Source organism: Alligator mississippiensis, chromosome 3, assembly GCF_030867095.1.
Source record: "Alligator mississippiensis isolate rAllMis1 chromosome 3, rAllMis1, whole genome shotgun sequence".
NCBI classification, from domain to species: Eukaryota; Metazoa; Chordata; order Crocodylia; family Alligatoridae; genus Alligator; species Alligator mississippiensis.
Genome location: NC_081826.1, coordinates 223993824 through 224010105, shown reverse-complemented (window position 1 = coordinate 224010105; position 16282 = coordinate 223993824). Strand labels below are relative to the sequence as shown.

The following is a 16282-nucleotide window of genomic DNA, read 5'->3' as shown; positions in this document are numbered from 1 at the left end:
CCTTGGTCCATGCCCCTGGCTGGACAGAGCAGGAGGTCCCGAAGTCCTCCTTTGGCCTGGAGGGAGACTGTGGTCTACCCTCCGCCTCCCGGGGGAGAGGGCCTGGCAGTAGGAGTCTATCTCCTGCTCGCAGTCCCTGATGGCACGCAGTCTCTGGACTGTGGCCTGGAGCTCCTCCAGCTGGCACACCAGAGACCCCAAAAGGGGGCAGACCCCACAAGGGGAGGTCACCATGCTCCCTTACTATCCTGCATGAGTATCCTATACTCATTTCTAGCAAGGCATGATCTTGCTCTAATTGAATATTACTTTTTTTTCTTAATTGTTGCTGCTTTTAAGGGAACCTGTTAGTGGAGCTAAGAGCTAAGTGTTAGAAAAATGAAGCCTAGAGCCTACTGAAAAAACATGCCTATATTTGCTTAGGCAAATAGCACATGTTAATGCAAATAAGAATGAGATGTCTGATAGACACAAAAGGCTTGAAGCAGTTTCTCTTAGGAGGATATTTTTATTTTATAGATTTTGATTACTGTCATACTTCAAACTACTATGAGCTGGAAACTTGCAACAAAACTCAACTTTCTCAATGATAGCTAAACGGTGCTTAAAAAGATTTTAGGCACCTAAGTCATTAAATGAAATTCTACTTCACTCTGCATAATGGCTTAAAATGTGTTAAAACTTCCAAATTTCTTATTTGTCTATGCATTTAAGTTTGTCCTACTATACACACTCAGATGTGACTAGATAAAGACACAGGGTCATCCAACTTGATTTATACTCCCTTGTGATTCAGTTTTACCATAGCAATGCAAAAATGCTACTTAAAATTGCTAAACTGTAGGTCTTTACTGATTACAACTAATGACTGTAGGCACAGACAGAAATGCAAGTTCTGCACTGTAACTCATAATGCTTTGCAGGAAGTATTCTGAGTTATAATGAGCCCCGGGACCAAGCAGAAGTTCACTGTTGGGTCCAGGGGGGAGAGGGGCTTGGGGAATCCAGCTGCTGGCTGCAGCTGGATTCCCCTAGCAACAGCCCCTTCTCCCTCCTAGCCGCAGAACTGTTTTCAGAATGGGAGGGTGTAGCAGAGCACCTTTGGCATCTGTCACTTTATGTCTTGAGAGCAGATAGCAGAGTGGCCTGTAGGTGTGGGCTAGCCATAATGAGATCATCACATGAGTCCTGGAGGACCCTGGGATTGGAGGAGGGGGCTGAGCAGCCTCCATTTTGGATCCAGACCCTCAGGGCTGAGGTAGCAGTCTGCTGCTGGCAGCTGGAAAGACCACCTGACTGAGCTGCTGCTTGGAACATCTTGGAGGTAAGGGCAGGAGCTGTGGGGATGATAGAAAGTTCCTGCTCCTGGGTAAGACTTAAAACTGCACCCTGCTAGGGAAGGATGGCCTGGTGGGACTGCCTGTGGGAGGGTAATTCCCCAGAAATTCCAGGCCAGTTGCCTCTCCAGTGAAAGGCAGGTAGGGGCGCCAGCTCCCACTACCCAGTGGGTAATTTAGAGAGCAGACATGAAGGGGGGAGGGGAGGACAGGCATGTCTCTGGGCACCTGAGCCCCATGGGCTGAGTGCCTGCAGAGAGGAGGGCTCAGGATAAGCCAAATGAGGACCCCAGGGGCCCTGGTGAGTGGGCAGAGAGAGAGAGAAGTCCCAGGGAGGAGAAAGAAAGTGACCTGGAGAGGGACTGGTGGCTGAGTTCATCCCAGTGTGGGGCAGAAGGCTGGTGGCCATGAAGAGTAGGGCTGCATGTGTACTGCCTAGAGTGTGTGAGTGAAGAAGCCTGAAGGATCATGTAGAATAGGGCCCAAGGGGGACCTGAAGGGCTGTGTGGAGTAGGGTGGGATGTGTGAGGCCTGGTGGGGAGCCAAGTGGAAGAGCCCCTGTGAGAGGGGGTGGTATGTATGAAGCCTGCAAAGGGCAAAATGTTAGAGGCCCAGCAAGGGGAAGAATTTGGCCTGGCCTTAGGCTGGAGAAAATATCAACTCAGGATACCATCTGCGAAGCGTGGGGCACTGTATAGGGATGGTACGGAGCTGTGTATACCATCCTCAGCATCAGGGCATTAAAATGGGCAGCCTCCTGCATTTCACACAAGTTTATTAAACAACAAGTCATCGCAGGCAAGACTGGGTGGACTGCCCCACATAGCCAGGAGGGTGGGCTGATGTTGAGACCCTGCCTTGAGCTGGCCTCCTTATAATGGAGGAAAGGGAGCAAAAGGAGCTCACTTTAGGGGTTCCCCAGCCAGTGCTGGAGGGGGTGGGGATTAGCAGATTAGAGCCCACCCACCTTGGAGACAGGGGAGGGGACTCCAATCCAGTCACCCCACTCTCCAGCACCTGCTGAAAAACTCCCTCTGCTCCCTTTCTGGCTTCCCATTCTGTAAACAGCTCCAAGGCTGAGAGGCAGGCAGACACAAGTTACTGAAGATGCTATGTTTGAAATGACTTCATCTGAACCCTTGTGCAGTAAGGGTTCAGATTTTTGTGGGATTAGGCCCTTCAAAGCACTTTGCAGCTACATACTTCTGTTTGGTCATGGCTGCAGAGCACTTTCAGGGGTCAGATTGGATGAAAACTGTCATTTCTGTCTGTGCCTTATTTGGCAATGCTCAGAAGGTGGTGAGACTAACCTTCATCTTAGTAGTTAAAGCAGCTACTTACTGAATGGGAGAGCTAGATTTTAGACCCATCTCCTCCTAGTAATGTTTGAACTCTGCCTTCCTACAGCTGACTGGCTAGTCAGGACAGATGGTACCTTCCTGATGAAGCAGCCGAGAGAGAAAGATTCATGGGATCAGAAGGAGAATAAGAAAGGACTTCCTAGACTAGAGAGGTGAATACTGTAGAAGGGAAGAAATAAGCCCTTACTTCCAATATCACTTATTCATTTTGTATAATATAGTCAAAAGATGACATTTGGAACAAAGAGCCTCACGAGGCTCCACCTGCTTGAGACTCCCTCCCAGTATCCATACTGTGATATTTAGAAATCCTTGTAGTGGGAGCCCTCATTATAGTATTTCATGCAGGAAAACAAGGGTATAGTGTAAGGATATAAGTGAGGTGTGAGGAGGTAAGCAGATAAGCAAAGCTTAGGCTTGTCCCTGCCTGAATGATCCTGCACCCCTACTGGTCAGCTCCTCTGTAAGCAGGTAAGGACTGTAATATATAAATTAGTTTTTGAAAGTTGGTGCCACTGAATTCTCAAAAGTTATGAAGGTATGCCTTGAGTCCAATGAGGGGTGCTTCATGTCCAGGGAGAGCTGCCTTGAGTCCAAAAAGTTTAAGAGCCATTGCTTTAGAGGTTCAAACCCAAACATAGCTTAAATTCCCATATCTTGGCTATATTTGACTGAAAAGGAGGAAGAGGAATTTAATCCTGAAGTCAATTTACCTTTGAAGTATTCATGTAGAAGCCCCCAGCTCAGGTCATATGTCCTCATGATAGGAACAGGGGAAAGTGGAATTCTGGTCAGAAGATGCATCTTAGCAGTTTAAGCCTCCCACCAAAATTAATGGAGCGTTATGCACCTTCTAGGCAACAGAAGGTTGCATCTGGAGGCATCTAATTGCTTCCCATTGAAATAAATACAGGGTGAAGTAGAATGTATCTCCAGAGATGCCCTTGCTCCCGGGTGAAAGGTACCAGGAGAACTGCATGTCACAGGTGCAGTAGTATGCTTCCCTGTGCCTAGTTGTGTTAGCCTGCAAAAAGGAAAGTTAGAAGTATCTTAGCAGTGAAGTAAAATTTAGCCCAAAATCGGTGTAATCAACAAATAACAGCAAAATACATTTCCATCTTGTGCACCTTCCCAGTATTTGATATGCCCGGCTATAGATAAAGGACTGAAGGCTTGAGCCTGTGCCACTGAAATGCATCTTGAGTTTTTGCCTTTGAACTGTACGAGGGCAGGAGTGAAATCTGAATGCCCACATATAAATACTTTGTCTAGCAAGGCAGAACTACCTATGCAATTACTAGATGTAAAATTGTGTGCATGCTGCATGTGTTCATTCCTCCCCCTTAATTCTTGTATAAAAATATGAACCAAAATGTCTGGAAATTGTTACAAAGCATCTTTTGTTAGTACGTGTGAACAAGTTGAAGAAGCTAGAGATTAAGTGGCCCTTTTTGATAACTGACTCCTTCCCTTTTCCAATTTATTTTGTTGATGGTGCAATGCAAAAGGAGGCTGATACTTGCCAGGGGACAGAAACCCCAAACTAGAATTGAAAACAGAGAAGAATTGTATCCTGTCTTTCATCAGATCCTGGGAAAGAGAATCCTGGAGATTCAAGGAATCCTAGAAATCTGAGAAGATTCGGAAAGAAGAACAGGAAGTCCCAAAGGAATGATTCTCAGGAAAAACTGAAGAGTCTGTTTCTTAAGTATAGCTGAGAGGTACACTCTACTGACATAACTTCTTCAGAACATTAGCATGATAATAAAGAGATTGATTTTAAATTGCTATATCATCCAATGGACAAAGATAGAAATATATAGATTTTTTTTTTTAACCATTTCATTTATTTGTCACTAAATGGAGACCTGTAAAAAAAGAAACAAGTTAGCTGATCCAGCAGACAAAGGGCTCTTGTGCATTTTTACAATGGAACTTTCATATGGGTTTTGCTAGCAATAATTACAATAGGAACATCCATTATATGTACTCTGTTGTCAGGGAGTGAGGGGAAGGGGACTGAATGCATATTTTTGTGTTTGAAGAAATCAGTTCTAGGCACAGAGGAAAGCATTCTCCAATCCCTGGGTGGAATTTTATTCACTAAGTTTTCCAAGTTGTGGTGCCAAATAATGGGGTGGAATGGCTGACTCATCTGTGGGATTTATGCTGCCATTACCAGTGACCACTGAAACACTGTAGGATAATTAGAGGGATAAGCAAATAAAGCAAAAAGTTAGTCACATAGGACAGCTTCATTTACAATGAACTGGTTTTATCCTTCATGCCCTCCATGCGGTGCAGGAAACTCCCATTAAATTTATTTGGAATTCTGCACATGTAGACCTGCAAAGCCAAACTCGGTGTCTAATATTATGGTAATAGGGAATCTCCAAATAAATCCATTTATTTCCATAAGCTCAACTTCAGTGACTAATGCAGTAGAAAAAATCCTGGACAAACCTCCTCAAGCTATTTGAGTCCAGTGTATCCTACCCTTTGATTCACCCTACTGTGAAAAATCCCCACATGGCATAAAGCTAGCATAGTAACATCTGACTAACTCATCTCATTGTATATATGTGTATATCATCTATAGCCATGTACTGTTGGTACATTTATTCTAACTTCAAATCAGTTATTTGCCTCATACAGATTCAGAGACTAAAGAAGCATGCACTCTTAGAAGCAATAACAACCAACACACAGGCTGCACATTGTATATCATTCCCCCCTTAACACTATAGAGACTAACCCAAATGCTTAGTAAAAATAGGAGTAAAGCTTTTTTCACAGGAAATTGCATTATTTTCTTTTTTCACACGATAGATTCTAAACAACTCATATATTAAAGGTGCTTTATATTTTTTTTTAATAATTATAAACTAAATATTGTTATGTGTAGTAAGAGCAGGGACAGGTATATATAAACCAAAAGAAAAAGACCTCCCTCCCAACCCCCGCCTCCAAAAACAAAAAACAAAGAACCCCCCTAAAACATAGACTCCAACCTCACTTTCCCCCCTCAAAGTTTATATAGTGAGCTTAAAAATCTTAGTCTTCATCTCCATATCTACAGTTCCTCCCTCCCAGTTCCCATTTAGTAGATTGGGTACATGATGCTACAAAAGTGTTGATTGCAGCATATAGCTTGATAATACTTTATGTAATCCATCAAGTTCATTAAGGAGTCTTTGTAAAGCAGATCATTCCAAGTATTTCTAGTGGTTTATCTTCAGTGTTGTCTTTGCTCCAAAACCAATTTAAAAGCGTAATTAAAATAGAGATTTGTTCTGCTCGCTTTGGCTACAAAATATCTTACTCTTGCTTGGGTTTAGGGATAATTTGAGTCTAGATCCAAACTTTGCAGTTTGAGCCCTTCTTTAAAATGAGTGTTTCTGAAAGAATTGCTGAAACATGAAAAATGAGCCTCATATTGCATTGTTATGATCTGTTTAAACATTTAAGACATGGTCCTTCAAGGTGTAGCTCATCTGAACCCAATACAACAAAGCACTTAAGTTCATGCTTAACTGTAAACCCAAGTAGCCTAAATGAAGACAAAAGCCTAATAGTCCCATTAAAGTTAAGCAAGTGTGAAAGTGCTTTGCCAGATCAAGGCCAAAGCACTCAATAGGAGCCAATAAAAATCTCTGTCGATAATTTGGAAGAAGAGATATTTATGTCAATTTGTCTCGATTATTTAGGGCTGCATTCTGCCACTGTTAGTCACAATGAAATCAATGAGGCTAGTGCTGGAATAAGATAGTACTACACACATGAGGAAGGATGATAGATTCTAGCCATTAAGAAGTTGCTGTATTTTTGCTTTCCTGCTGATGCTCTCAGAGATATTAAATGTTTTCTTTGAAACTAGGATTTAAATCAGCTCCTAGTGACATTGATGGAAAACAAACAGTTGTCTCCCAAAGGAGTTTCATGTAAGCAAAATCCTGACCTTGAAAAGGAAAAACTTGGAATTCCAAAATCTGGGGTCAGAAATCCATGGTCAATATACAATGCCAAGGAATTATTAAGGGACTGAGACATTCTGGGAGATTAGCGGGAGGTTAGATCACTTAAAAATGGCTACTAGATCTAACTTAGTTGGCCCAGGTGTGGACCTTACACTTACATCCCTAGTTACGTCAATCTAAGTGCGAACTATACAGAAATTCAGGAAGGTTAGATTGGTCTAAAATGACCAACCCAATCTGAATTAACCCTGCCTTAGAGGCAGTTTAATTTAGATTGGGTCCTTCAAGACCAATCTAACTGTACTTCTATACAGTTCCCAGTACAGCTGTAGGGTTGGGAAAGTCCAGCTGCTGGCCTCACCCCAGGGCTATGCTTTTCCTACCCCCTGTCCTTAGCATTGGGCTATTTTTAGGCCCCCCACCCCAGCCTCTTGCCCCATTCCCAAATGGACAATCACTCTGCAGTCCAGCCAGCCCCCCTGAGTCTGCCAAATCCCCCATCCAACAAGCTGCTCCCAGTGCCAGTGTTACTAGTGTTTGCCAGTGCCAGGAGCTGACACAGTAAGTCAGGGTACGGGGAGGGGCTAGCAGGATGGAGGGGCTGGCTCACTGGGTGGGGGGGGTGTTGTTTATCTGGAGGTGGGGAGTTGGGAGCTAATAGTATCCCCTGATCCTGGGGGAGGGAGAGCTCCCCCAGCCTCCTTTGGAGTGGCTAGCCCCCCTCCCCCGATTTGCCTGTCCCTCCCCCTGAACCAACTTACTTCAACCAGGCTCCCAGGACTGGTTATTGGCAATAAGAGTAGTCTTGGTGGGGAGGGGGTTACAGGATTGGGAGCAATTTGGAGTCATCAGAGGGAGTCTGGGGAGTCTGGGTGGGAGGGTTTGGCAGGATTGGTGAGGCTCTCAGATCCTCCCAACTCCCCCAATCCCCACAAGTCCCCCCCATAGACCTGTTAGCCCTCCTGATCATGCCAAACCCTTCCAGACCCCAGAAACCCCTTGCAGACCCTGCTAGTCCCACAAAATTCCCAATCACCCATAGACCCCACTAGTCCCCTGTGGATCCTGCTAGCTCCCTTAGCCTCTCAACCCCCACACAGACTGTGCTATCCCTCTGATCCTCCCAAGCCCTACTGCTAGTCCCCCCATCCCAACTTACCATAGATCAGGTGGCCATTTTCAATTCAATCTAACCTCCCCATAACCTCCCTGAATGTCTGTACATTAGGGCTGTATGAAACAGCATCATTTTGTTTTGACTTCTGTTTGGCCATTTCAAAGGGGCAGTGTTTTGTTTCATCATTTTGTTTAATTTTGAAGCACTGTTCTGTTTCATTTCATCGAAACTGTTTTGCTGTTTCGATGTTTCGCCCATAGGCTATAATGGGGAAGCATGAAACTGTCTATAACTTTGACATTTCATGCCTGATTCAGATGAAACCTGCAGGTATGGTAGCTCCTTTTGAGGTCATAAAGTCCTCAAGTCAAGTTTCAAGGAGATGGGTGCAGGGGGTTCTGGGAAACTGCACTTTAAGCTGCTGACAAACAAAATTTGTGACATGTGACTGTGTGTGTGTGTGTGTGTGTGTGTGTGTGTGTGTGTTAAGGCGCAGCATTTTTCTGTCCCTCCCCCAGAGCACTGGGATTGGAAGGGACCTCAGGGAAGGATCACAGTCACTGGCCAGCTACACAGTCAATATCAGAGCAGTCCTTCTCCCCTCTTCCCCCTCCCTCTCCTTAGTTTCCGTTTCCCTTCAAGCAAGCCCAGAGTCGAAACTCGAAATGTTTTGAAACTTTTGAAACATTTTGAGTGCCTTTGTTTTCTTTGGAGGCTGTTTTGAAGCCTTTTGTTTCATTTCAATTTTGCTGTTTTGAGCTCAAAATAAGTTGAAACAGCATCGCAACGAAACACCCGGTGAAATTTTGCACAGTCCTAGGGTGTAATAAAATGTAGTGTGAAGTGGTAACGTGCCAACATTTTATATGACCAAATGGTTACAGCACCTGCTTAGGGAGTTTTATGTCCTCCTCAGCCCAAAGGGGTTCCAACTGACATCTTAGGTGTGTGCCTTATGTCTCCAGACTAGAGACTAGCTTGGGTCATTCTCACCATTCCAGTTGAAACTCTGCTACTGTGTAGGTAAGAAAGAAAGAGTCTCAGGGCAAAAGGAGAGCAAGGAAGATAAAAATGATTCTTATATTCTAGTAGTGAGGGTGCTCAGCTGGGCATATGGAAGACATGCATTCTTATCCCTGCTTCCAGGATTATTTTTGTTTTTAATACAATAGCAATTTAATATAAAATGTATAATCAGTAGTAGAAGCAGGGAACAGGGTGTGGAACTCCCTCCTTTCATGTGACGGTCCTAATCACTAAGATACACTTATGCCCCTTCTTTCTTGCTTTCCTTCTGACCCCATACATCTTGTTTGTTGAAACCTGTGGCACAGTTTCAACAGGAAGAAGGGGACTGACTCCTCCCAGCCTAACCAGTAACTTGGTGGTTAGAGCACTTTTCTGAAAGCAGAATATGTGAACTTGAAATGCCAGGCTGAGAGGGTCCTAAAACTCATGTATTTCCCTTATGGATGTGCGCTGTAACCATTAGCTGATTCTATAAGAAGGAGGGGTGGGGGGAAGGTACCACCACATTGTTCTATTACAGCCACATTTTAAATGTAGGGTGAGTTCAACTGCATTTTGTGAGGAACTTGTATCAGTATATGTTAGATATGCTCTGAGCACATCTACCAGATGAGGGCCCATTAGAGATTTAGGTGGTACATGATCTAATTTCTGGATCCCAATAAGGCTTAGCAGAAGCTAGCTATCTAGCTTCTTAGAATAGGGGAAGTTCTGCTTATCTGCAGAAGTAGAAATGCAGGAGTCTAGCAAACTTTCAGACAAAACAGGAAAATCACCCAAGGAACCTTGTCTACTGAGTGTTAGGTGTTTCCAGTGTTAGGCTGCTGCTAAACTGGGGATTTTTGGATAATTATTTAGGCTAAGGCACCAAAATTCTGCTTAAGTTTTAGGGATCTGGTCCTAGATGCATCCTTAGTGTCACCAAGTCTGTGGGGGAAAAATAATTGATTGAAAACTTTAGCCCAGATTTTCACATTTGTTCTCCTACTCTAATCCTTGACAATACAGGTTTATTTCCTATTGTAAATTTTCACATACTTCTCTCTCTCAGCTTTATATTTAAGTGGTGGTGCTTCTGCCACATCTCTTGGGAGACTACTTCAGTTTCACAGATCTCATTATTTTGAAACATTTCTTGATATTCAGCCTAACTTTTCTAATACCTTACCATTATTCCTAAACAACTACTCTTTGTCTTTGGGCTTTCACCTTTCAAAGTACTTATAGACACTGAAAAGCTACAATAACACGCTGTTTTTTATTTTTCTCAAGAGTTCCGTTTTTCTTGGAATTTGCTACAGCTAGCACACATCTTCTAAGATACGCAGGGCTTCTGTTTTCTAGGAGCAATCCAACAACTTCTGAGTCTGCGACTAATTAGCAGGGAAAGGATGGTGGTGAGAGCCAGGTGGATCTAGGTTGCCAGGTGGGAACTTTTCAAATGTGCTTAATATCATTATGGGAAGGTGGAAAAAAATTGGGAAGTGGGGACAAAACTGCATCCTTTTTTGTATTGTGTTGTTTTGGTAATTTTTTTGTAAGGAAAATACTAGGTAAGGAGGAAGAAGAAATTGGATTAGTGAATGTGGGTTGAAACAGTACTATCGCTTATGAATATCTTTCCTTCCAGGAAGCTGAATTGTAAAAGGTATAACAAAACTAAGGAGAATGAAAGACTTTTAAAAGCCTAATAAATAATATTCATGTTTCACTTTTGCTTTCTGAATTCATTTTTCTCTACTTGGTTTGCTTTATCCTAGTCCCTTTTCCATATCACTGTGCAAGATGTGTATAGATGTTGTGAGGAGTGTGAAATCACTGAAAAAGTCGGGATGAACCAGAAATTTCAAAAAAACCCAAACATCATTGTAGAATTCTTAGATTCCCGATCTGTGCTTTCTTGGGATGTTATATTACATATACTTGCAGACGTTTCTATATTTTAATGCAGTGGTTCCAAACCTTTTTGGACTCAAGGAACCCCTCATTGGACTCAAGGCATGCCTCCATAACTTTTGTGAATTCAGTGGCACCCAATTTCAAAAACTAATTTATATATTACAGTACTTACCTCCTTACCCAGGGGCTGGGCAGTAGAGTGGGGAATCAACTAGGCAGAGACAAGCCTGAACCTCACTTACCTGCTGACTGTATCTGTTTATTTCCTCATACATCACTTATATCCTCACACCTCATGGCACCACTCAAAGAACCTGGCACCTTGGTCAAGAATTGATGGTTTAGTCTATAGGCTTGAATCACTGCTCAGGTTTCCTATGTTTTCAAAAGACTGAAGGATGAGGCTTTATACCCAGTCAGTCTCCTGAGTCCAACCTGTATTTTGCCTACTAGTAAATGCTCTTCACAGTGCTGTGCTGATCCACATTTCTCCAAGTAAAGGCCAAATCTTGGGGCATTTACACACGCACTGGGATGATAGAGGGGAGGGGAGGGCCGGGGTGAGGGGGGGTGGGGCAGCTGCTCCAATTGAAGTGCCTGAAGTGACATGTAGTTAGCTTCCCACACTTCAAATTGAGGCAGGTGCTCTTTAACTAAAGCTTGTTTGATGAGCTTTAATTATAGTGCCCCTATTGCCATTTTGAAGCTTGGGGACACTGAATACATGTGACGCAGAGGCTGCTGGTGACCCTGAAGTCTTTATTCAGTTTTCTCTGTCAGATGCCTCCTAGGGAGTTTGTGTAAATAGGGACCAAACTGAACTGGAACAAGGACCTCAGGAGCCTAACCATGTTTCTTAACTTCCCCCAAAGGCACAAAATATTTAACTCCCTGATTGTTACAAATAAAGACTGGCACCTTGTCTTTCTGGACCTGTTGCAAAGAGATTGACTGACTTAAAATAATAATAGTATTTCTTGTTGTTCTAATGTTTTCTCACCTTTACATTCGATTCTTATTTTAAATAAACTCACCAGGCAGGTTTTCTCAAGTTGCCATAGCTGAAGTGATAACTTTCATCTCCTTTCAAGACAAATCAATATGACCTTGCTGCAGTACTTGGGGAACTGAGAGTATTTGGATAGAAGTTGGTTTACAGTATGATTGAATCAAAGCAATCGGATTTCAGCTACTACAAGTACAGAGTAGTATAGCTTGCGTTTACCAGGATCTTCCCTGTTACATCAACACATACACATGAAACCACATATTCACCACACAACAGCATTTGTCAGGAAAGAAAAATATTAATTATGTATATTATAAAGATATTTTTATTACCTCTTAGGTGGGTTTAAAGTTGGATAATTAATGCACCTGTTGAGTTAATTTCAGCTGAAAGTAAATGTTCTTTTTTTTTCATCATTTGAATATAGAAATTAATTCTTTTATACTGGTGTGCTAAATGAAAATGTACAGTTCAACAATGGTGATCCAGATCTTTCTCCAGGTTCCATTTTAGAAGCCTCAAATATACCATGGGTTGTTTTGCTCTGCTTTGTTGCCACCCATTATCTGAGATCTGCATCATCAATTTTCTAATCGAGAGAGAGTCACTACATGACTTGTTCTTGTCCTTGTTTGCGTATAAACTCACATTAATTAACTCAGCTCTTCATAGCGGTGCTCTAACATGCTGCAATTTGTAGTGGAGAATGTCCAGAGCAACTAATACTCTCCCTCTCCAACATTTCTAATCCTTATCAGCTCAGGAAACAAAAGGGTGGGCTTAGGTAAGTTTCTGACTTAAATTTTGCTTTCAGTCTTAAACAGCAGTTCATGTTCTTGTTGGCTCTGTTCTCTTTATAATATTTCAGCCTCTCTTCAAAGGACAGAGGGACATAGTTTATCAAATAGAGTGAAAGAAACCTTTATACCAATGTCTGAGGGACAGCGCGCACACTGATGTATTGTCAATACTGTATTTTTCTACCTGAAACAGACTTCCAGCTATCTGAAGGCTTCAGGAAATACTAAAAAACCAGGGGCCTGGATAACCAAAAGAGCAGGTATTTCAGTATCTTCTGAGTTGCTGGCCAGTTCCCTCAGTTGTTTTGGAAAGTACCCAGTTACACTCTGTGCTCAGAGCCCTTCCCACTCTCTAATTAAAAATTGGGTCATCGGATTTCCGGAGTATATAGAATTAAACTTATCTTAAGCCTCTCTTCTGGTGGCAGAGCTGCGCTGCTCCCCACATGTGGCAGATAGTGGAATTACCTTCAGGGAAGATTACCTGTGAAATAAGCAGGGGTAACACTGGTGAATAAGCAGTCACAGACCATGCAGTGGCAGTACCACCAGGATGTGGTGGACATAGAAGATGGTAATACTTTCCCTCCTGAAGAGCCACATATATCCTCTGAGGGTGCTGTGACATAATGAGTACAGGTCATCAGTATAATAAGCCTGTCCAGCCCCCATTCATGGGTCTACAAGTCCTCAGTGGTTAGAATCTCAATGTCTGTGAAGACAAGCGAAGGCTGAAATGGAATGAGATCTCCGATTGTCCTGGCTTCCTTGCCATTGGATTGAGGTAACATTTTGTCAATAACTATGTAGAAGCTGATGTGCAGCAGCCTCTCCATGATAAAAGAAATCATGAACATATGTCTTTCATAAAAACTTTGGGGTAAAACTTCCACACCTGAGGATAGGCTGGTGATCCAGGTCGACCTTGACAGGCTTAGAAAATTGAAGGATAAAAACCTGATGGCATTCAGTACAGAAAAATACAAGGTACTCCACCTTGGGGGAAACCCCCCCCCACATCACGCTTATAGGCTCAGCAGTGCTATGCTCGCTAGAACCACAGCCAAAAGGAACTTGGGGGTCATGATTGACCACAAAATGAACATGAGCCACCAATGCGATGTCACAGCTGGTGAAACAAAGAAAACTCTGGCTTGCATCCAGGGATGCTTTTCAAGCAAATCCCAGGATGTCATCCTCCCACTGTACTCAGCCTTAGTGAGGCTGCAACTGGAGTACTGAATCCAATTCTGGGCTCCACAATTTAAAAAGGACTTGGAAAAGCTTGAGAGAGTCCAGAGGAGAGCCATACACGTGATCAGAGGGCAAGAGAACAGGCCTTATGATGAGAGGCTGAGAGCCACAGGACTGTTCAGCCTGGAAAAGCACAGGCTCAGGGGTGACCTAGTGGCTGCCTATAAGTATATAAGGGGTGTACATCAGGATCTGGGGAAATGCCTGGTCATCACAGTGCCCCAAAGGCTGACAAGGTCAAATGGTCACAAACTCCTCCAAGACTGTTTTAGGCTGGACATAAGGAAAAACTTCTTTACTGTTTGAACCCCCAAGGCCTGGAATAGATTCCCTCCAGAGATGGTGCAAGCACCTACTCTGGACTCTTTTAGGAAACATTTGGATGCCTATCTTGCTGGGATCCTTTGACCCAGCTGACTTTCTGCCCCTGGGTCAGGGGGCTAGACTCAGTGATCTTCTGAGGGCCCTTGCAGCCCTAATGTCTATGAAATCTATTCTATGAAATGGCTTTAGCACATTTTTAAGCCCTTCAATGACTAGCTAGTGACAATAGTAATAGGACTGTGAGGCCTGGAAGCTCCTAGTCATGAACTGGCATGAAGGTGGAAGTTACAAGAAGGTCATCTAGCACTTGGATTGGCAGAAGTGTGATTCAGCAGCTGTAACTGTGACTGAGCAGCCTTTTTAGGATCTGCTCTGTTCATCCCACATAGGGAGGGGCCTAGAAAAGGTGCCCTAAATAGTCTGTCTACCTTTTCCCTAACTGGATAACTGCTTCCAGTGGGATCATCTTTAAGACATTTGAAATCAACAAAGACACACAATCAGTTTTGGGACCTGGAATATCAGGACCATCATGGGGACAATCTTAATAATGAATGCCCAGAGTACCACATTAGAACTATGGCTCAAAACCTCTGGCAACACAACTCAGGTTGCACTGAGCAAGACCTGGTGAGTGGCAGATGGGCAGCTCAAAGAGCAAGGAGGTGGGTATACTTTCTTCTGGAAGGTTAAAAAGGAAGGAGAACACTGACTTTGTGGAGTTGGTTTTACCGTTAAGAATGCCCAAATAAAACAACTTAGTGAGTTCCCTATTTGAATTTATGAGTACCTCATGACTCTCCATGTCAAATTGTTAGGGAGTCAATAAGCCACTGTCATTAGCATGTATGTCCCAATTCTTGACACTGATGACAAGATCAAGGAGGAATTATATACCAACCTTTACTAAGTCCTTTCTGAGGTTCTGGAGGGAAACAGGTTTATTCTGCTGGGTGATTTCAACCCCAGATTTGGAAGGGAATTGAACCTCTGGAATGGAACCATCGCAAGAAAGGAGTGGAAAAAGTCAATTCCAACAGCATCGTTGTCTTGACCAGATGTGTGGAACATGGACTCACCAACACCGTATTCCACCAGAAAAACAGGCCCAAGACATCAATGCAGCACCCATGATTTAAGCATTGGAACTTGATTGACTATATCGTTGCTCATGCTCAGGCTCACAAAAATGTCCACACCACTTGATTTATGCTAGGAGCTGATAATCGCTGGACCAATCACTGATTCATCTGTTCACTTATTCACTAAAAATGGCTCCCAAACAACAGCTACAGCAGAAACAATGCTAATGGAAAGCCAACATCAAAAGACTCAAGGACTGAATCAAGCAAGTCCTCTTCCACCAGCACCTCAATGAAAAACTGGCAAATTCCAGTCAACAACAAGAGAATGTTGACAGGGCTTGGGGTGCCTTCAAGCCTACCATCATCAGCACATGCAAAGAGACCCTTGGATTCTGAACAGGAGACACGAAGACTGGATTGATAAGAATGATCAGGAGGTCCAAGAGTTGATCGACCTCAAGTGCAAGGCCTTTTATGCTTGGCAAAATGACACCAACTCCAAGCAATTGAAATTGAATCACTAGCAAGCCAAGGCAGATATCCAAAGAAGGACCTGAGATATAAAGAACAGATGGTGGGAAGGCAATGGGAAGGAGTTTCGATATCTCACTGACATGCACAATAGGTGTAGTTTCCTTAAAGCCACCAAAGCCATCTATGGTCTGAGCACTCAGGGACCAACCCCTTTAAGACCTAAGGATGAAGGAGACCTGATCAAAGAAAGGGGAGTCATGAATGCCTGTTGGAAGGAGAATTTAGAAGATCTTCTCAATTAAGACTCTGTTGTTGATGAGAGTGTTCTCAATTCCATCCCATAACACCCAGTCAGAGATGATCTTGGAATCCCTCCAATCCTTGATGAGGTGAGGAAAGCCACCAAGAAGATGAAGAACAAGGCATCTGAAGTAAGTGGAATCCCTGTCAAAATCTTCAAGCAGTGGGAGAATGAGTGTACATCACAGCTCCATACTGTCATGTTAAGGATCTAGAATGATGAGGAAATCCCAGATGACCTCAGGGACGCCACGATCATGACAGTCTTATAGAAAGGCGACAGATCTGACTATGGAAATTATAGCCTTGCTGTCTA

The 16282-nt window shown here is 43.3% G+C and overlaps 1 long non-coding RNA gene across 1 annotated transcript; it reads left to right on the top strand.

The window, feature by feature from the left end:
* The first annotated feature begins 1193 nt into the window (after positions 1-1193).
* Positions 1194-5962, top strand: LOC132249140 (uncharacterized). Its single transcript, XR_009460546.1, has 3 exons — positions 1194-1324; positions 2745-2850; positions 4207-5962. It is a non-coding gene; the product is annotated as an uncharacterized LOC132249140 (long non-coding RNA).
* Positions 5963-16282: the final 10320 nt, after the last annotated feature.